The 26,597-nt window shown below is 37.4% G+C and overlaps 1 long non-coding RNA gene across 1 annotated transcript; it reads left to right on the top strand.

Annotated features, from left to right (window-relative positions):
• The first annotated feature begins 1,664 nt into the window (after positions 1-1,664).
• Positions 1,665-16,787, top strand: LOC127523389 (uncharacterized). The gene is made up of 3 exons (XR_007932859.1): positions 1,665-1,822; positions 9,755-9,871; positions 16,527-16,787. It is a non-coding gene; the product is annotated as an uncharacterized LOC127523389 (long non-coding RNA).
• Positions 16,788-26,597: the final 9,810 nt, after the last annotated feature.

Raw genomic sequence — 26,597 nt, 5'->3', positions numbered from 1 at the left:
TATTTTTAAAAACCAACAACGGAACACGCATGAGATCGCAGGAGCTAATCATAAACACAACCACATTACATAGATGATACTGGACACTGAACAGAAAGAACTCAAGGTTTAAATACACAGGGAAAATAATCAAGGAGAGCAGAAACAGGTGTGTGAAAACTAATTAACAGTCAGGGAAATTAAATAGGAACTTAGGCAAACAGGAACAGAGCAAACAGAATGAAAACAAAACCAAAACAGAACATAACCGAATATACATTGTACAAAATATTGCTGGTTGGTAAAAATCCTTACAAAATATATATTTTGTAAACTACTCATTTATCATGTGTTGCCTGTGTAAGGCAGCTTAATTATGAGTAGGAAATCTGGAAAAAGAGGGCAATAAAACATGATTTGGCTTCTGATCCACAGCTCTGTATACAGACATGAGACAGAGAGGCCAGGTAGAGGTCGTGTGTCTTGGCTGGCTCTGGCTGGAGTGGAGGGTCTGCTGACAGACAGACAGGTGTGCCTTGTTCCTCTCCGTCTCCAGCCAAGACATTACACAGTCATCAGCACTTCCACTGCCAACATGGCTGAGTGCAGACAGACAGAAAAATGGAGACCTCTCAGTCTGTCTGGCACCTCTGTCATTACAAAGGGTCATGGGTAATGAGAAGTAATCTCAGTTTTATCTATGGATAATCTAAAGAGTTGTACGGGTAAACAAACATACACATGCTGATAATCATGATGTATAACAGTGCAAGAGAGCAATAAGTGAGTATAACAGACTGAGCCTAAAGTCAAACACTGCTCAACAGCAACAGGCAGCATGCTTCTGAATGTAACTCATTTGGCTATGGTGAATGAGGAGCTTACTCATCTCTAGCAGAGGGCAAGTGTGATTCACCATAGTGCAGGAATAATCATAATAGGCCTACTATTTGGTTTTTGTAAATTAGCATTAGAAAATGTTCCTAAAACTTTAAAATTGTGCCTCAAACATCTTTGACATGTTGGTTGTTTTTTTTTGGACAAGATGGTGAGTTGTTGTTTGTTTAGTTGAATTAGAAGAATAGAGGGAAAGCGTAGGTAAGTAAGCTGTCCGGGAAGATTCTTTTGTTTTTCTCGGTTGTTAGGAAACTTTTAACCCTGTGGGAGTTGTAGTTTAGATTAGTTAGCTAAATAAGATAGTCCTTATTTAAGTTTTTTATATGTTTATATATTCTTTGTTTGTTTGTTTTGCTACTTTTTTCCCTGCCAGTTATATTTCTTTTTGCCCTGTCCCTCAGTTGTCCTCAGTGTGATAAGATGGATCTCAAAATCTTACAGTCATGGCTGGAAAGGGTTCAGATATAGGCAAATTCACACTGTCGGTTTTTGGGATTGACAACCACATTTACTTACAGGTGTGAGTCTTGAAATGTCTCGTTCACACAGCAACTTACAGTAGCGTCTGGAACACTGCCTGTATGAACGTGCAACGAGAATCAAGCTCATATTCTCTTACTAGTAACCATAACGACAGTGACCAACGTAATATTAAAGATGGCGACGTCCATAAAACTGAAAAGTATGATCACTTTTGACATGACAAGAGACTAAGTGAACCGCGAGTTCATCCATCAAAACTTCATTACCCAACAGCAGCATGGAAACACGCGCTAGTCGGAGTCTTTAACCTTTGCACTCGCGTGTCACGTCCTTTGCGACGTCTCGCGCATGACACGGCATTTGAATTTGGAAAAGAAACACAAAACTGACGGGAGCCGCTCCGGTGGAGAACAGTGACTGGATCTAACACCTTCAGATGACACACAGTTCACATCTCTGCGCAGTAAGTTACCAAAAGCGAAACCACACACAAAACACCTTAGCAGAGCGGCTCTCTTGCACTGTATGACGTGACAGACAATTAGTTGTCCAGTCCTGTTCCGTTCACACAGCGCGAATATTCCGAGAATGTGGTTGTGAGACCTGAAAATTTATGGGTGTGAGTTCGGTTATAGAATGCGGTTGTCACTCCCGTAAATAACCGTACTGTGTGTGAACGTAACCGTATTAAGGACTCAAATACAGGACTGACAACCATATTCTGCCGTTGTGTGAACGTGGCCATACAAAAGATGCTGGAAAACCAAAGAATTTGTTGGACCTATAGAGCATTTTTCAGAAGAACATTGGGCAGTTTAATTGCTCAGGACAAACAAGAGACTCACGAACAACCATCACAAACAAAACAAAACAAAAACATCATCCAGGTGAATCATCCATTGACAGTATTAAGAATAAGTGTATGTAAACTTTTGACTGGGGTAATTTTTATAGATTTAACTTTTATTTTGTTTAGTGGACTATATGTAAACATCTTTCATGTAAAATATCTTATTCAGGACAGTACTAAAAAAATACATGCATGTATGATACCTCTAATTTTGTCCACAACTGTATATATACATGTAAATTTAACAACACACACACACAGGTTTGTTTTGCTATCAAAGTGAGGACATTCCTACGGAGCCCCGCACATGACATGCAAGGGAAAAAAATTAAATCGTGTGCACAATTTACTAATTCGTTCCGTCGATTTACTAAATCGTGTGCACGTTTTAGTAAATCGAAGAAACGAAATAGTAAATAGTGCGCACGTTTTAGCAAATTGAGGGAACGAATTAATAAATTGTGCGCACAATTTAGCCTACTATTTTTTTCCTGCATGTCATGTCAGGGGCTTCGTACATTCCATTGGCGTAATGGTTTTTATACTGTACAAACTGTACATTCTATCCCCCTACACTACCCCTTCTAAACATTCTGCATTTTTACATTTTTATGTTTTTAAAGCTATTTTAAATATGAGAACTCATGAAATGTCCTCATATTTCATGTTTACGTCGTAATAGTGGTACAAATTTGTGTCCAGATAAATCACAAACACACACACACACACAATAGTGTTCAAAAGTTTGGGGTCAGTGGTTTATTTTTTATTTTTTGCATTTTCGATATGGCATTAACATGCCAGATAGTATGTCAGACTAACTTCAGCAGGTTTAGTGTTCACATTGTGTCTTGGCTGCTCCTGTGCCACCACTGTTGGTCTGATTTGGTGACACTTGCCCTCAAACATTATTGTGGCCATCTGTAATGAATCAAGTCCTTCCCATTAAAAGTGCTGAGCACAAACTGAACATCACATTCAGACTCCATTGTTTTGGTTTAATCTATCCAATAAACAGCTAGTCTAGGGTTATTGACAAAAATTATAGTCATTGTTTGCTGAAGGCTAGGTTGTGTGTGGTCTGAAAGTTGACGAAAAGCATTTTCTCTTGTACTTCATTAAATTTGTTTGATTGCTACATCTGTTATATAATCACATTTATAATAGCAGTACTTTTCCTTGCTCTTCTCAATTCATACCACAAAAATACATCCGTAGATCAAATTTCCTCATCTGTGTAAAGCGGTGATCTCTCTCTGAGAGGTTTGAGTTTGTCCTTGAAATATTTTAGAAGTTAATCTAAAATATTACAAGATATTTGATCTCTTTGCCGTCTTTGTGGTGTATCTAATATGATACATTTCAGTCATTTTTAAATAGAGAATCATGAATGTCCTTACTAATATCAACCAAAACCCCTCAAGGTCTCAGTCTGAGATAAATAAGAGTTTTTTCAAAAAGGGACAGTTCAACCAAAAATGAAAATTCTGTCATCATTTACTCACCCATGCTATTCTACAGCTGTATGACTTCCTCTGTTCTGTGGAACAGAAGGTGAATTTTTAATAATGTGCTGGTTGCCGCAATTACAAAGAAAGTTTTCAAGGTTCAAAAAGGATACAAAAGCACCATTTAAAGTATCATAAAAGTAGTCCATATGACTTGTGCAAGTCATCTGAAGTCATATGATAGAAACAGCTGTCATAATTCATTTTAATTTTCTCCTCTAATGGCAACGGATCATAAAGTGAGTCAGTTGAACTTGAGACCCGGATTAAAAAGATACATGAACAAATCATTCACACTAGGGCTGCAATCGAAAACTTCTTTTGAATAAGAAATTACTTTGCGATATGTAAAAAGTATGTTCTTTATAGTATGAATATGTGTATGTCCTGTGACCTACCAGTGTCAGTTGTGTCGCTTCACTACCATCCATACATCCTCTTCCATGGCCTCATGGGATAGTACAGTGTCCAGTGGATGCAGACATCAGAATCTCACTGCAAGTAGGAAGTACTTTTCGCCTACATTTTATGAATACTGTGAATTTTGATAACTATTTTCACATATTGGTATTCACCTACTATGGAAGTATGCATATTTGGATACAGCCTAGTCTTGTCCTCACTTACATTACTATTACAGTATATTGAAAAGAGTAAGAATATTCTTCAAAAAGAAGAATTTGTGCTCCACAGAGGAAAGCAAGGCATACAGGTTTGAAACAACATGAGGATGATAACAACAGTAGGTGAAGTATCCCTTTAAGGAAAAGCCACTCGTTGGACACATAGACCAAAATGTCCACATGCTGTATTGTAACATCTGCTATGGGAATGGATTCTTCTGAAACCCATCTGGGAGAAGGTCCCTACGGTCTCCAGAGCCTTGCTGGGAGAGATAGATGTCCTGTCTGGGCCGCCCAGTTTAGGGCTCAACCTGTGCCCTTAACCCAATGACCCTGGGGAGGTGAGGGGACACACTACAGTCGCTTCCACCCCCACCCCCCTCACCATCCGCCTACCCCCTCTTAAGAAGCCAGAACAAGGCCCGAGGAGAGCAGACACAGACACGAAGCTTCCCCTGGGGAGCCCTACTGAAGCCTTTCAAGTTCTCCACAAGACTGCACTATGGACAACATGAACTGAGGATGTATAAAAATCTTTTTTTTTTCTTTCTTTTTTTTTTTTTATGAAGGAATGACCTTGCAGGAGCATTTGATCAAAAACTCTGTATGTGGATGGAAAAAACAAAGAAAGGGAAGATGAAATGACCCTCAATGAGTCAGTTGTTTTCTCTTCCTCGCCCCAAAGTCTTTATAAAATCACTTCTTCCCACTGCTTGTGTGCTAAATTTATATTTACTCAAGCTACTTTTTTCAGGTCCTGTTGCCTTATAAAAGTTCTTTTTATTTTAAAAGAGCGGTAAACAAATAGCAACACTTCTGTCATATGGGTTTACTGAATAATTTATTGATTAGTTAAACATTACCATTAAAGACATAGAATGTTTTATTTATTTATTTATTTTTACATGTGTTGTACATGCAGTGGTTAAAATATGGCTAATGGTGAACTTAGCAACACTTTGGTCACAAGGCACATTGTTTCAAAGCAGCTTTACAGAAAATCACGATGTTAATGTTTATAAAATCTTCATGCCTTATTGTCACATTTAGCAGATTAGAGCTAGACGATACCATACGTACAGGCCAAAATTTTGGAATAAGACTTTTTATAATAATTATTTTTATTATTATATTATTTTATTATTTATATTATTTTATAATAATAATATGTGAATAATATTGAACACCAAATTAGCAAATTTGCATGATTTCTGAAAACAGTGATTTTAAATAGTATTCATATTTCACAATATTAATTTTTCACTGTATTTTTGTTCAAATAAATGCAGCCTTGGTGAACATGTGACTTCTTTCAAAAACACTAAAAAAAGTTAATTATTCCAAACTTTTGTCTTGTAGTGTTTGTTTGTATCATTGCAAAATATAAACTATCAAGCAGTTGACATTTGCTATATGTATATATTGCTTATGTATGTATATATATATATATATATATATATATATATATATATATATATAAATATAAATTTTCAACTTTATATGGGGATAATATAGTTTACAATTTGAGATTATATAAACAATCAAGCAGTTTAGATGTTTCTATGTAGTGTATAACTTTACCTGAGTATACTGTATGTATGCAGATAAAGATGGATATACTATATATCCACCTTTATTTATCTTTTATATAGATAGTTGTGCAATAATATAGTTAACAATTTGCAATGATATAAACTGAAATCACACACAGAAGGCTGGAAACACTGCCATGCATCAATAGTGCTACACACCAGCGCACACTCTGGTTCCCACAATCTGTTAAAACAGTTGAAGAGGTCACTTTCTCTCATATAACCCGCCCCCTCGCTCTGCCGCACAGCTGTCTTTCGTTTGGATTAAGCCAAGAATAAAGCAGGAAGTGGAAATTAAACAAGGGCAGAGTCATGTAAGTTGGAGGATGTAGATGGACAAGGATGGAGAAACCTGTTTCCAACAACCCATGGAGTGAGTGGGACATCAAAGTTTGCTCATCAACGGAAATTATAGAAGAAAGCAGAGAAATGATGGCTGTATCATCTTTCATTACACTGCTGCATTTCATTCTTTGGCTTTGTATCCAGTCAAAGGATGTTTCTTCAACTATGGGCATTTTTTGATATCATTTTGTGGTGAAAATGACATTTTAAAATAATTTATGTATGACTTTATGTATCATAACAAAAATAATATTTGAAGAGTTAATTTGCAAAAACCGATAAACGCCACTTTAAAAAAAAAAAAAGAACTAACTGCTGTGCGTTGTTCTCCAGATATAGCACGTTCTGAACCCTGAATACGTTTTGTCAGAAAAGCTGGTATTGTCCACTGTCAAGGCGTCGCGAGTTCACATTTTACAGCAGAAACCGACAAGCGCCCTTGTTGTTTGTGTACAGAAACCGTTAAGTCTGTTTTAGCGAATCAGCGCGCAGTATTCAGGTCAGGTGACAAGGCTTCAAGTCACTTCAAAAAGATGCGCTAGCTGAGGGAAGTTTCGTCAAAGCTGACTAAAAGTGATCAAGGATGTATAATTTTGACTCCTGTCAGTCCTTGTACACCATACACGTCTTACATCCCTTGTTTGTCCTTTTCAGTTTGTGTGTGTGTGTGTGTGTGTGTGTGTGTAAATGCAATAGAGTACCTCAGGGATGACGTGTTTTTGTAGGCCAACCCGGAAGTTAGCGGCACACAGGTTCCCTCGATCGAAAGCCTATGCATTTTCCCATAGACTTTTGGAAAATCGCAAAAAATAAGCTCTGTGTTTAACAAAGGGTTATGACACACGTTTTGTCTATCAAGATAATCTTTACAAGTTAACACAACATTTATACATTTTGAAGCCTAAATAGTCGTCAGATATAAAAAGCTAACAGTAGGCTATAAACGGACTACAGCACACCATGGTCGTGGATCAACGTCACCACCACCAAGCTTCCTCAAACTTTAATTAAAAAACAACTTTATTTAAAAACATGCTCGCTGATTATGATCTGCGCTGTGTATGAATACTTATCCACTTTTTCCATGAGAAATGCTGTCCAAATGTCCTGTTTTCATGATGACGTCTAAAGTCCCCGCCAAAGGAAGTAGTCCATTTTAGCAATATGTTAGCAACCGCCATTTTTAAGACACAATAAAGGTTTAAAAAATCACAAGCAGGTTATAACTGGTGTGTTTTATGTCATAGATCAAAACATGAAAATATTTAGAGGCTTTGTTAACTACAGACCTTATTTCAGGCAATTTAGCAAAAACCCATTCAAAAAAACCCATTGACTTCGGGGCGATGGAACCGGAAAGTCCTAAAATGCTAACTCGCTTCCGGGTTTTGCCTACAAAAACACGTCATCCCTGAGGTACTCTATTGCAAAGATATTACTTGCTTTGGTTTAACATGAAATGTGGAGTTATCTGCTTTTGAAAAAAAAGAAAAAAAATTAATATAAAAAAAAAAAACAACTTACTTTCAATGAACTTTAATTTTGTAAGTTACACGTATTTTTTGTTGTTATTATTACTTAAAACAACCCATCTGCAGTTTGATTGATATTACTTGGAATGCACAATAAAAAAAACAAGCAAAAAAAAAACCATGATTAGTGAGAATGAATAAAAACGAATTCTGTTTTTGCAAATTAACTCTTCATTTGTAGAACTTTTTGACAAATACAGCTTTTTTGGACACATGCACAATAAAAATATTGTGTTTACTAGTGACATTCACTTGTCTTCACACATCATATGTCTCATATTTTATCTCAAGTTCTCAATTTATACTGTTGACTAGTTCTCTAACTTAAAAAAAAAAAAATCCTATTGGGACAACATGTTTGTTGTGGTGGTAATGCTATCAGTCAACTGAACTGAACTGTCTTGGATAGAAGCTCCCGCTATCCCATTTTCCCACACTGCTGCTTGACATGCAGGGAAACATTTTGTACCACTTAAGTAAAGCCATGATTGTATGTAGATTCCAGTAATACAGACAGGATCTCTTCATTTTGATCCTGCCTCCAGTAATAGAAGAGTTCAGACCTCTGGAAATGACTGAAAAAAGGACTTACATAAAAAGAATTCATAAATCAAAACTGTAGCATGTAGCTCAGCTGCTGGATGACTAGATTATTTCATCAGATGCAAAAATGAGGTATTTTATGATTAAGCAAACCGGAGACATCATTATTAACAAGATAATTTTACATCCTCTAGTTGGACCTAAGAATGTGTGTTCAGTGTGTTCCTCCTTTTCTATTCATTTGCTCTGTTTGCTTTGGCTGGCTATCACTGAAGGAAAAGGATCTTTTTTCCCCCCGCAAGGCCGGAGGAGGCCTGTATACTCGTGTGCTCTCTGCTCAGACCAGTGAGATGTTGGCCAACACTGCCTCTCTTGTTCTGCCTGTCTCTGTGTTACCAGAGGTCATGGGATGAGTCACACATGAAGGCAATGCATAGAAGCAATGCGGCAGACCTTTACAGCCTCTGCAGGTGGATAAATACCACACAAAAGTAATGACGGAAAGATGTGTGTGTTTGTGTTGTTGTCTGCTTCGGACCATATAGCACAATCAGAAACAGGAAGGTTCAACTGTTACAGACGGTAATGTGCTGGAACTTGTGCTGTTTATCTTCAAACTCCTAAATAGTGATGATATTGTAAATAGCCTTTTCCTACAACACTTTTTAGCTGGGCCAATTCTTTTGCAATTACTTACCATTTGGTCTCAAGGTGTTTTTAGCGGATGTTCACGCAGGTTCAGCACATAATCATCTGACATCTGATATTTTTTCTGTTAATTTTGAACAGTATATGTTATCATTTCAGCAAACTTTTGTTGTGGTTGGAAAGTGTGCTGTCCTTTTATGAATGCTACTTGGTATGATATTTTGTATCTCATGCAAAGATATTAATGAATTTTTAAGTATCCATATTTTTTGATGTCACTGTACTTTTATTAACTGTTTGTTTTTTGATTAAGTTCTGTTTATTCAAGAATTTCATAGTATTCAAAATATAGAACTGCATATTAGGTCACAATGATTTTGCCAAGATATGTTCCTGCATCAACATATTATGCTGATCCTGGAATAACATTTCTGTCAAAAAAATTTAGTCCTAACCCTATCCCTACCCCTAAACCAAACCCTGCCCATAACTTATCCCTAAAATCGGAGTGAAATGATAGGTGAATAACACTGATGTAGGAGCACCTAACCCTGGTTGTAAGCCTAAACTTCACATAAACTGTAAACTTGCCCCTTAAATCTGATTGGTTGATTGGATTGTTGTATGAGGAACATGTTGAACTTGATAAAATCAAGTTCACTGCAGTGCATCCACCCAGCACTTAAGTAGTTTTCTAGAGATGAACAGATGAACAACTCGGGATCTGTGCCTGACTCTGTGCTCTTAAATCCAGGATGAACCAAAAGAACTCGGGTCCCGGTGAACTCCAGCACTCCCCTGACAGTTCATACAGCCTCCCTGCTCCAAGTGTGTCTCAAAGTTCACTGCAAGTGCACCAAAAATAGAAACGGTATGTATGTCTTACATGTGTGTTTGGATTTAAAAAGCACATCAACCACATGAAAACAAGATAAACTGGTGTTAAAAGGTGTTTTTCATACAAATGCTGTGTTCATAATTTAAAATGCCTCTATTATGCTATTTTAAAGGTTCCTAATTTTGTTTTGGAGGTCTACAATAGATTTACATGCATCAAAGGTCAAAAAAACACTTTAATTTTCCCATAATATACGTTGCACATCAACTCATTTCTCAAAGAGTCTGAAAACGGTTTGTTTAGAAGATTCAGTCTCTCTAAACCCCTCCTTTCTGAGAGCCTACTCTACTTTGATTGGTCAGACGGCCCAGTATGTTGTGATTGGTCTGATAGTTACAGCACATGTCGGAAACGAAACTACCATTACCATATCTGAATTTAAGCTCCAGAGGCTTCCTCAGCACTCGACAAACAGTGATACGACTAGTAACGTTGGTGTAGTTTTTTTACGTATCAATTCCAACACGAGTTTTCGGGCCTCATTTATAAAGCGTGCATATGCACAGATTTGATCTTGGAGTGTGCGTACGCTTAAAGGGTTAGTTCACCCAAAAATGAAAATAATGTCATTTATTACTTACCCTCCTGGCGTTCCACACCCATAAGACCTTCGTTAATCTTCGTAACACAAGTTAAAATATTTTTGATTAAATCCGATGGCTCAATGAGGCCTCCATAGCCAGCAATGACATTTCCTCTGTCAAGATCCATTAATGTACTAAAAACATAAACATTGATACTGTTGACTAGTTTTCAAAACACTGCGTCAGGAAGCTTCGGAGCATTATGAATCAGCGTGTCGAATCAGCTGTTTGGAGTGCCAAAGTCACGTGATTTCAGCAGTTTGGCGGTTTGACATGCGATCCGAATCATGATTCGACACGCTGATTCATAACGCTCCGAAGCTTCCTGACGCAGTGTTTTGAAATCGGCCATCACTATATAAGTCGTTATTTTGGTTTTTTTGGCGCACCAAAAATATTCTCGTCGCTTTATAATATTAATATTTAGCCACTGTACTCACATGAACTGATTTAAATATGTTTTTAGTACATTAATGGATATTGAGAGAGGAAATGTCGTTGCTGGCTATGCAGGACTCACTGAGCCATTGGATTTCAACAAAAATATCTTAATTTGTGTTCCGAAGATTAACAAAGGTCTTACGGGTGTGGAACGGCATGAGGGTGAGTAATAAATGACATTATTTTCATTTTTGGGTGAACTAACCCTTTAAATCCACGTCAACGCTCATATTTATAAAACGGTCTTTGACGTGGAAAAGTGCTTAGAGCCACGTCAGGGTCTGAGCAGATGTACACACTTTTCCTTGTCAGATTACTGCAGGTTTTTGGAAATCTAAGGTATTCTTGCAGCTCGCCAAGGATTTGGACGATGACTGGTGATCTTTTATATGTAAATGACATTAATTAGGTGTCGCTTAAAACGTGGAGAACTGAAACCATTCAGCTGCGTGCAAGTTCAAGATCATTTGCGATTTATAGATTTCACATCTGAAAGAGAGGCGTACGCTTGTTTTCTGTGTGTACGTTCATTCTATGAATCACACGTACGCACATCGGTGAAATGATCGTAATCAAATTTAGGACGGTTTCTGCGCAACATTTTATAAATGAGGCCCATTATCCTTTTGAAGTACATGCAAAGTGGATTCACAGCACTGGAAACAGCGTCTTCTTGACATGTCAACAACTCGAACCAAACACTTCCAGGCCTCAACAACAACAGTGTTAGATGGTGGGTCAAAGTAGACATTCATGGGCAGCAAATGAAGACCATATATGCTGGCATTATGTTACATTGTTATGTAGGTATGTAACAGGAAGTGAGACTGGAATTGCTGACAACTCGTTTCGGCAGTTCAGAATCGATTCTTTCTTTTAGTAAAATAACTTTGGACTAACTAACTTCAGAATAACTTTATTTGTCGTGCACTTTGATCTTTGAAACTTTGAGGACCTTTTACATTCACAAATGGCTATATTACACACTGCATGGAAGGTATACGAAAAGCATAATAGGGGCACTTTAAATGATGTTAACATGTTATTACATATTTATGTTCTTTTGCCTAACTTTGCATCTCTGTTGTCCACATGTTTGGAATAAGAAGGACTAACCAAAATAATACAAAAACAAGTAATGAAAGTAAATATTTCTTCAATACTGCTAAACATGACAGACCTGCATTTCCAAAGTGGTTTTCTTTTCTTTCTTTTTTTTTGTGAGAAATGTAAGAGTGGCTCTGAAGGTCAAGTGTGCAGTGGGGGTGGAGGTTGCTGGCAGGGGTTAATGAGGATGTCAGAGGGGGTCTTAAGCATATACACAAGTGTGTGAAAGGGTTAAAAAGGTTTTAGTCAGGGAGCGCAACCCCAGATTAAATGGCCAGTAGAACAATACCACGGATTTACTTCAGATAACCCACATTACCAACCAGCGAGATGGAACCTTTTAGCCCCGAAACAAAATAATAAGTATCTTTACAACCAGCCTATTAACTACCATCTGTTGGGCCGCTGACCAGACCCTCTGGCTGCAGAGAGCGTGTCGTTTAGCGTGGGAGCGAGAGGTGGCTGGAGGGGGAGGAAAGAAAAAGAGAGATTAAGAGAAAGAGTCAATCTGTTTCACAAAAGCGATTTATTTATAATGTAATTTATTTAAAAAAAAAAAAAAAAAAAAAAAAGCTAAAGCATAACACCAATAATTGAGGCAACAGATGGCAATGGCATTATGAAAAAAAAATACCAGTGTTCAATAAATAGTTACAATTATTCTTATTAATATTCACATTAAACATTTTTTTCACCAAATAATTTAGTTTATTAGCCTAAGATTGTTAATCAGATGCGTAAAGCGATATCAAGTAAATCTGAGTTTTTATAGCCACGGCCATGGCAAGTGATACAAAAATTGTCTAAATTACCAATCCACGTGTATTAAACATCAAATATGTTCTGATAATAGTAATTGCGATACATCACATTTTTCTTCATTTTGACTGTGGATAGACATGCTGTACATTCAGGCTGCTTTCAATTGTCAAGCAACATAACAACTTGGCACATAAACATAACCATCTGCATTTTGCAACGGCTTCAAACGTGGCTCATCCAATTAGAATTTAGAGTCAAAACTATTTGTGTAACACCACTGTGTCCCAATTCACCTACTTAGACATGCAGTAAAACTATATTGTGTTTTTGGGATGGGAAAGTACATTGAAGACCTGCCAATCGCGGTCTTTTCATGCATCAAGTTCTGCTGATGCTTTTGAATAATGATGCATTTAATAATGCGCGGTTAATGCAAGCCAAACATCCCTCTTTTGAAATTTTACAATCCGCATCTTTATTAAATGTGTGTTCACAATGTGTTTCAGATGAAATATAACATGGATAACAGCAAATAAATCATTTTGATGAAGTTAAAATTTGATTCACATTATCATTTTAAGTAAAAATGTAGTATTATGCATTTAAAATGACACAACACATGACGCTATACTGGAGCTCTTTATTGATTTCTGGTTTGGCAGCGTCACATCTGTCAGATCAATATAACAGTCCTCATCTGACCCCCACCACATTTGAGTGATACAATAAATGGCAAAATAAATACGGCTTTTATTTATTAAATCCATGAGGCTGACAATTTTCCTTATAGATTATATTATAAAAAGACACATTTACTTAAGCATTAAACGCACAGTAGATTCACATAAAATCATCCAGTTTGACTTAAAGTCTTTAAGAGCAGCATTTAAGTTCCCTGGAGCAGCTGATTGTTCATTTAATAAATCAAGTAAAGGCGAATTAGTATTAACCATTATGCACAATATATTTGCACCTTATCGGTTGTCAGCCAGTATTAGATATTTGTGTTATATTTAGTGGTATTGTTGCATATAAAAGAAAAAAATATTGGATATTTCATTGCGCTGCTCATTTTCTCTATTGTTCCATTTAGTTTACCATTGCTGTCATCTTTCGCTAAAGTTAATCTAATAATTAGTTAATCTAACAACTAATAATTCAATAACACTGTAAATTATAATCTTTAAATAAAAAAAAATAAAAAAAAATGGTTTGGGCAAAATAGTGAAATGAATAACATTTTAAATTAAATAAATATAAAATAAATATTTAGAAATAAAAATATTTAATTAATTATATCAATTAAATGTTTCATTTAATAATATACACACATTTAATAACTGTCATTAATGGGTCATAACATAAAAATAATTGTCTCCTTATTGGTACTGGACAAAACAAAAAAGAAAACTTCCAAAAAGTAATGACAACATAGTTGGTCTCACACACCACCATGTTTGTTGTTCTTTTTTTTATTAAAGGGTTAGTTCACCCAAAAATGAAAATTCTGTCATTAATTACTCACCCTCATGTCGTTCCACACCTGTAAGACCTTTGTTCATCTTTGGAACACAAATTAAGATATTTGATAAAATCCGATGGCTCAGTGAGACCTCCATTGCCAGCAAGAGAATTAACACTTTCAGATGCCCAGAAGCTAAAGACATATTTAAAACAGTTCATGTGACTACAGTGGTTCAACCTTAATGTTATGAAGCGACGAGAATACTTTTTGTGTGCAAAAAAAGAACACTGCTTCAAAAGCTTCAAAGCTTTACAAATCTTTTGTTTCGAATCAGTGGTTCGGAGCTAAAATCAAACTGCCAAAGTCACGTGATTTCAGTAAACGAGGCTTCGTTACATCATAAGTGTTTCCAAATTTCAATGGTCGACCACTGGGGTCGTGACTTTGGCAGTTTGTTACACGCTCCGAACCACTGATTCGAAACAAAAGATTCATAAAGCTTCGAAGCTTCATGAAGCAGTGTTTTGAAATTGCCCATCACTAGATATTGTTGAATAAAGTCATTATTTTGTTTTTTGGCACACAAAAAGTATTTTAGTCGCTTCATAACATTAAGGTTGAACCACTGTAGTCACATGAACTGTTTTAAATATGTCTTTAGTAGCTTTCTGGGCACCTGAAAGTGTTAACTATCTTGCTGGCAATGGAGGCCTCACTGAGCCATCTGATTTTATAAAAAATATCTTAATTTGTGTTCCGAAGATGAACGAAGGTCTTAAGGGTAAGTAATTAATGATAGAATTTTCATTTTTGGGTGAACTAATCCTTTAACGTTTATAGTTCTCAAGTGAACCGTCATACTCTCTTCAACATATGAATCAGGACATGATAATTCCAATATCGCAAACATTGTTTAGGATGCAAATAAGGATACAGTCTTCTTTTAGAACAGCCTGATTATAAATAACAAAACAGCACATTAGTGTATGTGAATGAGCTTTTGCGTGTATCTGATTGTGAAGGTCTGTGTAGTTTTTCCCCACAGAGGCAGTGGGGCCAGATACGGGTTAACCCACTTTTCCAGATGCCCTGTGGCTGTTCTCCCCCATGTTGCCATCAGTCACAGCTCGATGGCCAGTCCTGTCCTCTGTCTTTTATTCTTACACATGAACACACTTGCTCTCAGGTGCAAGAGCCTGTGAGAGCTGCAGGGGCAGAGGTGGGAAAGCCTCCACTCTTTAGGGATGACAAACATCTGTGTAAGCCATCAAAACAGCCGCTGAGCTTCTCGCTCTCTTTCCAAGCTCAGTGCCTCCATCACCCCCACCACAGCTCGAACCATTGTTTGTCTAACGCCCCCAAAGACTTCCATCCAGGCCTCAACGCGGGGCAAGAGCAAACGAGAGATTCATCATTGCAGGAAGTCGGGACTGATCAAAGCACTACACGGTTCTTCCAAGTATAATCAGTGCCTGGGTCGCAGGGTCCTCCTCACTGCCACTCTTCACATGAGCAGAGAAAGTCGAGATTGCAGTATGTCGTAAGGATAATTACTTCACTGGTCATTAATGCTGCTTCTCGGAGAGCGAGATTGTTTTAATATTAATGTCCATGGGGGATGTGGAATCAGAAAGCTGGGCTTTGGCGCTCTAAACAGAGGGTCTGGCGTGTGGAGTGAGAAGAATCTCTTTGATTCTCTCCTGACTTTTACAGTCCAGTGACCACATTGTTATTCCTGAGTTGTTTGCTAATGAGATTTCCAGTCAAGTTGAAGCCATGTCCCATCTTATGAAACTTAAGATCACCACTTCTTCCCTTTTCCCAAAAAAGGCAGCAGGATGCCAGTAGTCTATCTCCCAGTCCCATCATTACACCAGAGAGGAGGGATTCTACCAAGTTGGACACTTCTGCTATTAGATTCCCAATCTCTCAAATCCATTTTGATTCCAATTTGTTTTGATTTGATTCTGATTCATTTGGGATCCCAGCAAATGCTATATTCTTGTATCCATGTAGCTCAAACAGTAGAGCAGGACGCTAGCAATGCCAATTAGGTACAATTCCCAGGGAATGCATGAACTTATCAAATGTATACCTTAAATTGCACTGTAAGTCACTTTGGATAAAAGTGTCTGCCAAATGTGTAAATGAAAGCGCTGGCGCAAGTTCTACCAGGAAGACTTACTGTCATGTCATCCTTCGTAATAAGTCTGGCCAATCGCTGCTTGACACCTAAATGAGCACTGAATTCTCTGTTTCACGTTCGCAGTTAATGACGCTGACGTTCCCCTCCATCCTCCCCACCACCACCAGGTTGGCCCTGTCCATCCATCAGGGGTAGGCTCCGCCCCTGCCTTTATCTTCAGGCAGGATCAGCCAAATCTGCATCCCCAGGATTCGGACGAAGGACGGGGCCTATGCCAAAGAACTTTTCCGTACAACTAAACATGAAACATTGTACCATGTTTAATTGTACCATCTGTCACTACCATCTGTTTATACTTTATGGAATAAATACCATGTAAACGTTCACCTGCCCTCTGAGTCTTTATGGTAGAAATGTAATGCTGTAAATTAGGGGCGTTGTTAGACCCTTTTTACTAAGGAACAAGCCACAGTGAAATACCACTGTGCCTTAGTAAAATATTACTGATAAATCAAAATATTCTGACACATTTTTGATGACCTGTGTCCCAGTAGTGATTAAAAGGCTAGAAAAATCCCTGCTGTAAATTATACAGGGTGGTACTTCAGTGTGATTCAAACCGGTAACGTCTTTTTGAACGATTCATTAAAAAAACATCTCATATTAGTTTCACGAATCTGTCTACAGTGGTTCCACAGTATGTTTTTGATTCATTAAAAATAACTGGTTGTTAAGAGTTATTTGTTAGTGAATCGAACTACACTGGTCACACTGCAAGTTTTTGATTCACTAAAAAGAACGGACTCATTAAGAGATATGTGTTTGTGAATCGGACTACACTGACTGTTTGTTTTTTTGATTCACTAAAAATAACTGGCTTTAAGTCCATATTGACACAGACATAAAGTATAAAAGATTGCTCTTGGGATATTAAAGGCCCACTGAATTGCCTTGGAACGCGCAGCATTATTCAACGTGTTGATGTAATTTCAACTGAAACAGGAAGATGGGGTGGGACATATCGAACAGCTCCGCCCCTTTTTTAAAAATAGCCAATAGTGTGTCGTTTATTCCACAGCTCGGCCAGAGCCATTAAACTCGTTAAAAGCTCAGTTTCCTTCTAATCTCTAACAGCTTCTCCTCCTAATCTCCTCTATCTCGCTTTAAAATACAGCATTCTGTGCAGAATTCAAATGGGTCCGATACCTTTTGTGGTCTGAGCCAAATCGTGGTCCACGGATATGATCCGCTCTGTGCTCTCGTGTCTCTGGACCAGAGCAGACTGCTCATGCTGCGTTGGTTCACGTGACACTGACATGAAAACAGACTTCATTCGCGTCAATGGAAGCATATTTATACTTTCTGAATCGTTCCCTATCCTCTGTATAGTGCACTATGTGCCATTCACCATGTAGAAACTAGTAAATGTTTAAACAAATGACAATTTCAGCCACAGCTTCAGTGTCTGTTTGGAGTGTAGGAGGGGGCGGGACTTCAGATTCTAGAGAGCATTTGATTGGACAGAAGATTTGATGAGAAGCTGAAGTGCGTGGTGAAGTCATGGAAATCCGTGATCCATTTTAGCAGAAATAAGAGATTGTAAGTTTTGAATGCTTATATCTCCTAAATGCAAATTTTGTCACTGTTTTGGAACACACCTGCTTATTCATAACCTTAAGGCTAACATATTCATACTTAAAGCTAAAAAACTTAAATTTTGATTTCAGGGGGACTATCAAGTAAGTATTAAGTATCATTCAAATGAAGATTGTGATTAATCTAAAATCAATTTTTGGGTTCTGTTCACACATCACAGGCTGAACTGAACTCACTCTCAATTCAGTTTTAAGTTCATTTACAGAATATCATTCTTAACCGCACTATGCATGAACATAAATGTATTTGTCATTCTAAAAAAGTACCGTCAAGTATATTCTGTGTGAATGTAGCCCCTGAAGCACCATGCTTATGGATTTCGTCCCACTCAAGCCAAAGGCAAAGGCAGGGAAGGGGTGTACAAACGCAGAGCGCATATTCCCCAGACTGCAGTGGAGCCACACAGTGGGAAGTGGATGAAAGTAAACACGGCATGTGGAGGGAAAAAATATGCTGAAATCGCTTTCTCTAAAAAAAAAATGATGTCTGACGAAATTTGGGTGACCTCCTGGCCTTTCCCACAGCCATAAAAGCCCCAGAGTCTGCAGGCCACAGCCTGCCACTGCAGCGGGTAAACCATGATACAGTCCCTCTCTCTGTCTCTCTCCCTCTCATGCTGTTGCATTCTTTCTTTTTCTATCCCCCACTCTCCTTACATGTCCTAATTACTTTACTTCCATGACGATAATGTGTCTTTCTTAACAGCATGGGTTTCAGAACAAATCCCTAACCATAATGTTTGAGGAGTAGCTAAACTGTGCTGCTTTGCAAGCTCTGAACTGGATTATGCCAATAATTACTGTAACTCTGAGATTCTTTGTCCTAATATTGCCATCTAGTTCACATAATTTGAATGTTTTCAGCTCTGTTTAACACAGTTCACCAGCTTTGAATGCATTATGCAGAGTTTTCCTCTAAAATTGTGCAGAAAAAGTGAAAAAATAAAATAAAAAATCATCACACTCCCTTTTTGCTGACCTATAACCCAAAAAACAGTATAGTTACAGTAGAGGTGTACTATGAAATCCCCTTGGTTCAATATCCACAAAGTAAAAAAAAACAAACAAACAAAAAAAAACCAAAAACAAAACAAAAACACAAAGTCCATGACCAAAAATCCATGATGAGTTGTGCATTAGTTGACAAATCCAAAACATCCGTATCTATGACAACATTACTGTCGCAAGGGAAAGAAAACAAACAAAGTTTGAGCAAAATGCCATTTTTTTATGTTTATCCAACAGTGGCCTAAATGTGCCTGTTTTGATTTGGTTAATTAAATCTATTTTACTCTTTGTGTTCTTATTGGTTTTATATGATTTTGAAAAACTTTTATACCATTTTCAAGAAAAGGTTAAAATGTTATGTGGTGTGGTAAACGCATATAACAATATTTATTCTTGCACCTTGATAATGTATTTTGAGCGTATCATAATTATTTTAAAAAGTATATATTCATATATTTTGAAAAATAAGTCTTTTTTATAAATATCATGAATCATTAACTTCTTTCTTAATTATATATTTTTTACTTTATGTGCATCCCCCAAAAAAATAAAGATAAAAAAAAACTAAAACATGCTCATCATGAGGTTATTGTATAAAGTCACTGTAATCCCATTTTTAATGTATTTTTGAATAAACGAAGAGATCCTGACGAATAAATAAATAAATCATGTCATTGACCCACTTAATATTTCCTATTACTGCATCATCTAAAAGGAAAAGAGAGATGGAGAGAGAGTTCTGGACTTTTATGATACAACTTGTACTGTATAATTCCCAAATTATAGTTTGAGAAATACATTTTTTGGTAAAAAGAGTTTACACTTCCCTCAAGTTAATTACCAAAACAACAACAACAACAACAACAAAAACATTATCCATATCCTCTTATAGTGAATTTTTGGTACACATAATCAAATATATTCAAAGAATGTATTTAACGTTCAGACTGAAGTTAATATTCTCATCAAAGACTCAAACACAAACAGAATTCTAGTGGGGTTCAGATCAGTTCAGACAGTGTCAGAAAACGTTATAAGACTGAACAGAAGCGATTGAATTCTTCTCTATAGAGACTCTGTCTGACTGTTTAATATACTCAAGGCTGTCTGAAATGCAATATACATGCTCCATTCTATTGAAAGCAATATACCTTTGAACATCTAAATGAATAATACACTGCATATGAGACCAGGCTGAGAATATTGAATGTTTCTGTGGCATTGAGGAGAGGAAAATGATGGGAAATGTATGTGACCAGTCAAAACAAAGCAACAGACGTGTCCTTACATCTGATTGGCTGTGCCTCCCAGGCTCTCGCTCGCTCTCCCTTCCCCCACTCAGCCCCAAAATGAGCAGAAGTGCTCGCGCCAGCTCTCCCAGATTTCTGCCCTCTTTTCTGCAGTCTAAAGTCCAAAGCTGTAACAGATTTACAACTAGGGGAGGGCTATTGTGTGTAATACAGAGCGCTGGTCTAATCTGAGCTGAAAAGGCTTTAGCCAAGCGTTAGATTGTCCTGTTCATGGCTCTGGCCAAATAACGCACTCTTCCTTCTATACACAGGCCTTTTATAAAGCTGATTAATGAAGGAAAGACTGTAAAATGTCTATAGCACTGAGAAGATAGCACTCAAACTGCATTGGTAGGCCAACTTCTTTTTGTTTTCAGGAAGTTGAAGTAGGTCCAGACCAGGGTCAGAAATTCACGTGAGCGATCCTTAAAAAAAAAAAAAACTATTTTATATAATTCTATTCTATGTCTAATGAAGGCAAAATGCACCTGAAAGTTGGTTTCATTTCAATTTAATTCAATTTATTTTCAATTTAATGACTCGAAAAATGTCATGTGGTGTAACTATCAAAATAAAACCAAAACATATTTCTTTACTCCCTTGTTTGTTTTCTATTAAAATAACATACTATTTCATTTTGTTAGTGTACACATATTAAAATTTTAAGTTTTTAATTATGTTTTAAGGTATTTTGATTAATTCATAAATATTCTGATGTTTTGGAGTTGCACCAAATGACTAACATTTTATAACATAAACTAATATTCTTCATTTTGATATCAGGACAGTTGAATTACCCTGACATGTTTTACTTTATTTTAAGTTAACATAATATAAAGTTAATACATTTCTGAGCTGGGGCTGGTAAAAATAGAACTATAATTTTAGATTGCCCTGGAAATAAACTATAAGTGGGAAAAAACCCCCAAACAAAACAACTTCAATGTGTAAAGCTGTCTGGCTGCAGTCAGTAAGAGAGGCATGTGGCGTTTCAAGCTTACAGATATTAAGTGGTGTGTGTGTGTGTGTGTGTGTGACGACTCCACTCCCCTGAGAGTGTGAGTGTGCACACTTCCCCTAGAAGTTAAGGGTTAGGGTGTGCCGCTGCCGCAGTACATGTACAACCAGTCTTCTCAGTACTCTTCTCCTCTCATGAGAGGTTAGGCAATTTAACATACACTTAACCCGTCACTGAGCTCCAGACACATATGGTCTTCTTAGTTTTACATAATGTCTGAGTCCAATTCATATGCATGGATACTCATTAAGCGCAATACCATGCATGTACCCTCCAACGCAGCCTCCAGCACAAACTATTTTAACTGCAAAACCCTTTTCAAGGTTTCATACAAATCACTGATTCAGCATCTGCTCAAAGGTAGCACTGTGCGCTCTTGATCTGCTCATCTTTACAAAGGTTCCTGTACAGCTTAGGCTGTACGTCAGCACTGAACAGAGGGCTATGAGCCATCACTTCCTGTGGGGCAGTGGTCAGTGTCCGTCCATCCTCGGCATGCTGGAGCTCCGAGCCCATCTGTTGTCCGTGCTTTCTGATCTGAGAATGCTTTTCTTATGACAACACAACCAGACCTCTGAAGCTACAGCAAAATGTTTACCATTTCAAGTACTAAAATATGCATTTTGGGATCTGGTGCACAGGATTTGAGGGTGATGCAAAGAAGCACCCCTGTAGGAAAAAAAGGACCCAGAGGAAAATTGTATGCTTATGTAACGGAGGCCAGCTAGTGAGAGCTGCGCAGGTAAACCTTACTCCCCTGATCGCAAAAGGGCAAAAGAGATATTTTGACTTACATAGTGTGGAAAAAAAAATTCCTATGGAAGTCATTGGGGCCCATCAACTGTGTGGTTACCCATATTCTTCAAAATACTTTCTTTTGTGTTCAGCAGAAATTTTTTTTTATACAGGTTTGGAACAACTTGAGGGTGAGTAAATGATAGAATTTTCATTTTTGGGTGAACTATCCCTTTAAGAGCTGGGTCCAGAATTAAAGGGGTGGTTGATTATGATTTCACTTTTTTAATATTAGTTAGTTAAAAGTGTGTAATGTTGCTGTTAGAACATAAAAAACATATGCAAAGTAAAGACGCTCAAAGTTCAAAGCAAAGGGAGATATTTTATCTTAAAGAAATTGATTTTTAAGGACTACAACAAAAGGCTGGTAGGGACTACAATGAGCTTCTTCCCGATTTACATAAACCCTGCCCCCAGGAACATGCAACAAATGGGGTGAGGCTATGTTATCTACTTGTTAAGTCATGACGTAAGGAATGCCGTTTCTGGGTCCAAGCCTCGACTCGTTTCACTCGAGAATGCCGTCTCGACGGCCGTTTATGAGTGCTATTTATTCATATTAAACATTTAACATTTTAAAAAGTTAAACATTGAAAAGACTTACAGTCTACACAACCGTCTCCGTGCTCACAGCGTCACAGACATTAATATTTTAACATTTATAAAAGATGAATCACTGTCTGGCCATCTGGGATTTTGGTATGGAGATAAAGGTTATGATTATATTTTCTTTTATAGATTGTTTTCTTGTGGTATGAGATAGAGCGTTTGGACCCGGAAGCGCTGCTGTATGACGTCAGACTTAACAACCGAATAGAGTACCTCGGGGATGATGTGTTTTTGTAGGCAAAACCCGGAAGCGAGTTAGCATTTTAGGACTTCCGGTTCCATCGCCCCGAAGTCAATGGGTTTTTTGAATGGGTTTTTGCTAAATCGCCTGAAATAAGGTCTGTGGTTAACAAAGCCTCTAAATATTTTCACGTTTTGATCTATGACATAAAACACACCAGTTATAACCCGCTTGTGATTTTTTAAACCTTTATTGTGTTTTTAAAACGGCGGTTGCTAACAAATTGCTAAAAGGGACTACTTCCTTTGGCGGGGGCATTAGACGTCATCATGACAAACAGGACATTTAAACAGCATTTCTCATGAAAAAGTGGATAAGTATTCATACACAGAGCAGATCATAATCAGCGAGTATGTTTTTAAATAAAGTTGTTTTCTAAAGTTTGAGGAAGCTTGGTGGTGGTGACGTTGATCCGCGACCATGGTGTGCTGTAGTCCGTTCATAGCCTACTGTTAGCTTTTTATATCTAACGACTTTATTTAGGCTTCAAAATGTATAAATGTTGTGTTAACTTGTAAAGATTATCTTGATAGACAAAACGTGTAAGTGTCATAACCCTTGTTAAACACAGAGCTTATTTTTTGCGATTTTCCAAAAGTCTATGGGAAAAATGCATTGGCTTTGGATCGAGGGAACCCGTGCGCCGCTAACTTCCGGGTTGGCCTACAAAAACACGTCATCCCTGAGGTACTCTATTGCAATGGACTACTTGCACAACTACTTACACGTTCTACTTGTTACGGCTCGAGCGTTTCCGGTCAGCGTTCAGCGCACTTATATACAGAGAGCTTCTCATGAAAACGCAAATTATTACTAGGGTTTTAGGGCTGCCAAATGTTTTTTAAACAATTAATCATATTCTCTGCATTAACATTAATTATGTTCAACCTTCAACTTAAATGTTTATTAATATATTTCCCTTCTAAATGCGCATTCTGAATAATAAATAAATCTATTTCCCCACTAACCTACCGCCATGTGCTCGTCTTCTCATTAGCGGTGTTACTAAACTATACCTGTTCTATCTTCATGCAGCATATATTCTCCAGCTCTGTAGGCATCTTACAACAGTTACAACGATTTATAGATTATTATGACAGAATATGCTAATCAATGACTTTAAGATAGTTAACTCCACATCGGCTACATAAATTCATCAACTAACCATTCAGAAACGTCCTGTTGCATTCTACATGTTGTCAATTCTTCTTGAGTCTCTCCATATTGACTTCGGTTTGAACATAAAAGGCTGAAGAGTTTCTGACATTTTCAGTGAGTCTTCGTGAGGTAATCGGAGTTGCTAACACTATGTGCTAACATGAGCTCTTGAAACTCCGCCCTCTTCATGGAAGCAGCAGCTCATTTGTATTTAAAGGGACATACACAAAAAAATTATCTGTGGGGTATTTTGAGCTAAAACTTCACATACACACTCTGGGGACATCAGAGACCTATTTTACATCTTGTAAAAGTGGCATTATTTGACCCCTTTGAAACTCATCAAGTGCTAAAAGAGAGTAAAAGTCTTTGCACACTAAGTCCGAAATTCGCATCCGAAATTTTCGCATGTTAAAAAATAAATACGACCTCACGTTATGTCAATCACGTTTACACACTGCCTCCGAAACTTTCGTCCGTCATAAAAAAATTCGGATCAGGTTTGATTTTCTGCGTTTTTCGCATCCGTGGCACGCATTTTGAGAGACGTTTTGACAATTCAGAGCCACCAAGCGAACGCCAAAATCCCAAATGCCATCTGACAAGTTGATCCACGTCATCTACAGCACAAAGCAGTAGCACTGTATGACAAACAAAGTGCTGAATACAAAGAGACAGAATATAGACACAGATTGTGCCAGTAGCAAAACATCAAACTGAGCCACTGACATCCTGAAGTAAACTTTAAGCGCTCGGGATAATCATGCAGCTCCTTGATTTGGTGAATTTTCTCTCTATGCAATCTCGGGATTGGATGGACCCAATATTTCCTCTTTCTTTTTCTCTTTTTAAGAAGAGAGAGGATAACTAAATCTTGCTCACTGCTTGAAGACTCCATTTTGTATTGTTTTGCGAATTTTTTCACAACGGATTCATTAATACGCATCGGACTCAGTGTGCAAGGTCTCTGTGCGTGACAAATTTTTAGGATCACGAATACGAAAATTTCGGATTCAGTGTGCAAAGGCCTTAAAAACTGGCTTTGGCATGTGAATAAAATACAGGCTGGTCGATAACTTTATTGCAACAAAATATTGAATATTTTTAAGAATATTATACAGTATAAAGAGTATTATTTTCCCCTCCAGAACTTCATGTGGCAATATATATGCAGAATATAGCCACCAAAACAAAACCACGAGGAACAAAAGCACAATAAAAAGTTAATTTTAAACACTGATTAGGTGAAATAAAAATGTTAACAATAAAAAGATACTTGTAAGAGCATAAAACAATAAAATGAATGTGAATTGCACTGCTGAAATAATTGAGATATGAAAGAGATCTCATTTGTGATTTTTACATCCTATGGGGACACACATTTCCCTGACAAGGCCTACTTTGTGGTGTGGCACCATTTCACAAGCTACAGATGGCGCGGATCCTGCTAGCGTTGCGCAAAGCATAAGGGTTGTTAATGACTCTCTGCACTCTCAAAACAATTCCTGAGAAGAGCCCAGGCAGGAAGCTTGCACTAGTTGGACGGGTTGTTCTCAAGTCACCTTGATGTCTAGCTTTTTGCCAGTCTGTGGGCAGGACAGAGGACATGACAGTTTAATGTGCAGCTGCTGATACCAGATTGACAGCTGACATGCTGCTATCAGTCCTGAGAAGTTGTGAAGCTACTAACTTAACCACATTTTTCAACAGAGTGAAAGAAACCTGGCTTTTTAAAAAATGAGTAGCCTTTGCAGTATCAAGCTAGTTGTTTCGATTCATTAATCGCTAAATCGCTATTTATTGTCATGTGACTTACAGTTTCCTTTGTGTCGCTTCACAACCATTCACAAATCATCTCCCATGGCCTCATGGGATAGTAAAGTATCCATCATATGCACTCTTCAGAATCTCAGCGGAAGTGATAGGTCATTCGGTTACTTCTCGCCTACTCTTTTCATATACTGTTTTGTCCACTTCATAGTAAGGAAAAAGGAACATTCAGATACAGGGTCTGTTTACAAGATAAATAAATAAATAGATACTATGATAGTTATTTTGGTATTGCCAAAATAGCTTCAATGTAGTTAGCTACTTTTTTATTAGCTTGTAAGGTAGCTAACTACTGTAGCATTGAAAAGGTGCTGTTTTAAGTACTAACACTAGGTTTTGTTAGATTTAGAGTAGGGTATAGTGTACGTTACAACAACCAACGTGCCAGATTTATGTTAATCTGTTTTGGATAAAACTGAACACGCTGTTAGTGCCACTCATTTCCACTACACAACTTTTAAAAATCTGAACAGATTCGAAAACACTAGGCATCATACACTTGCCGAAATTGTAAACGGTTAGAGAAAAACAGAACATGGTACACTAAACGATTGAATGTGCCATCACATTTACTGTTGCTCAGCGAAATTT

This window comes from Ctenopharyngodon idella, chromosome 12 (assembly GCF_019924925.1).
Source record: "Ctenopharyngodon idella isolate HZGC_01 chromosome 12, HZGC01, whole genome shotgun sequence".
Taxonomy (NCBI): domain Eukaryota; kingdom Metazoa; phylum Chordata; class Actinopteri; order Cypriniformes; family Xenocyprididae; genus Ctenopharyngodon; species Ctenopharyngodon idella.
Note: the sequence above shows the minus strand (reverse complement) of the source record. Positions and strands in the feature narration are given on the sequence as shown.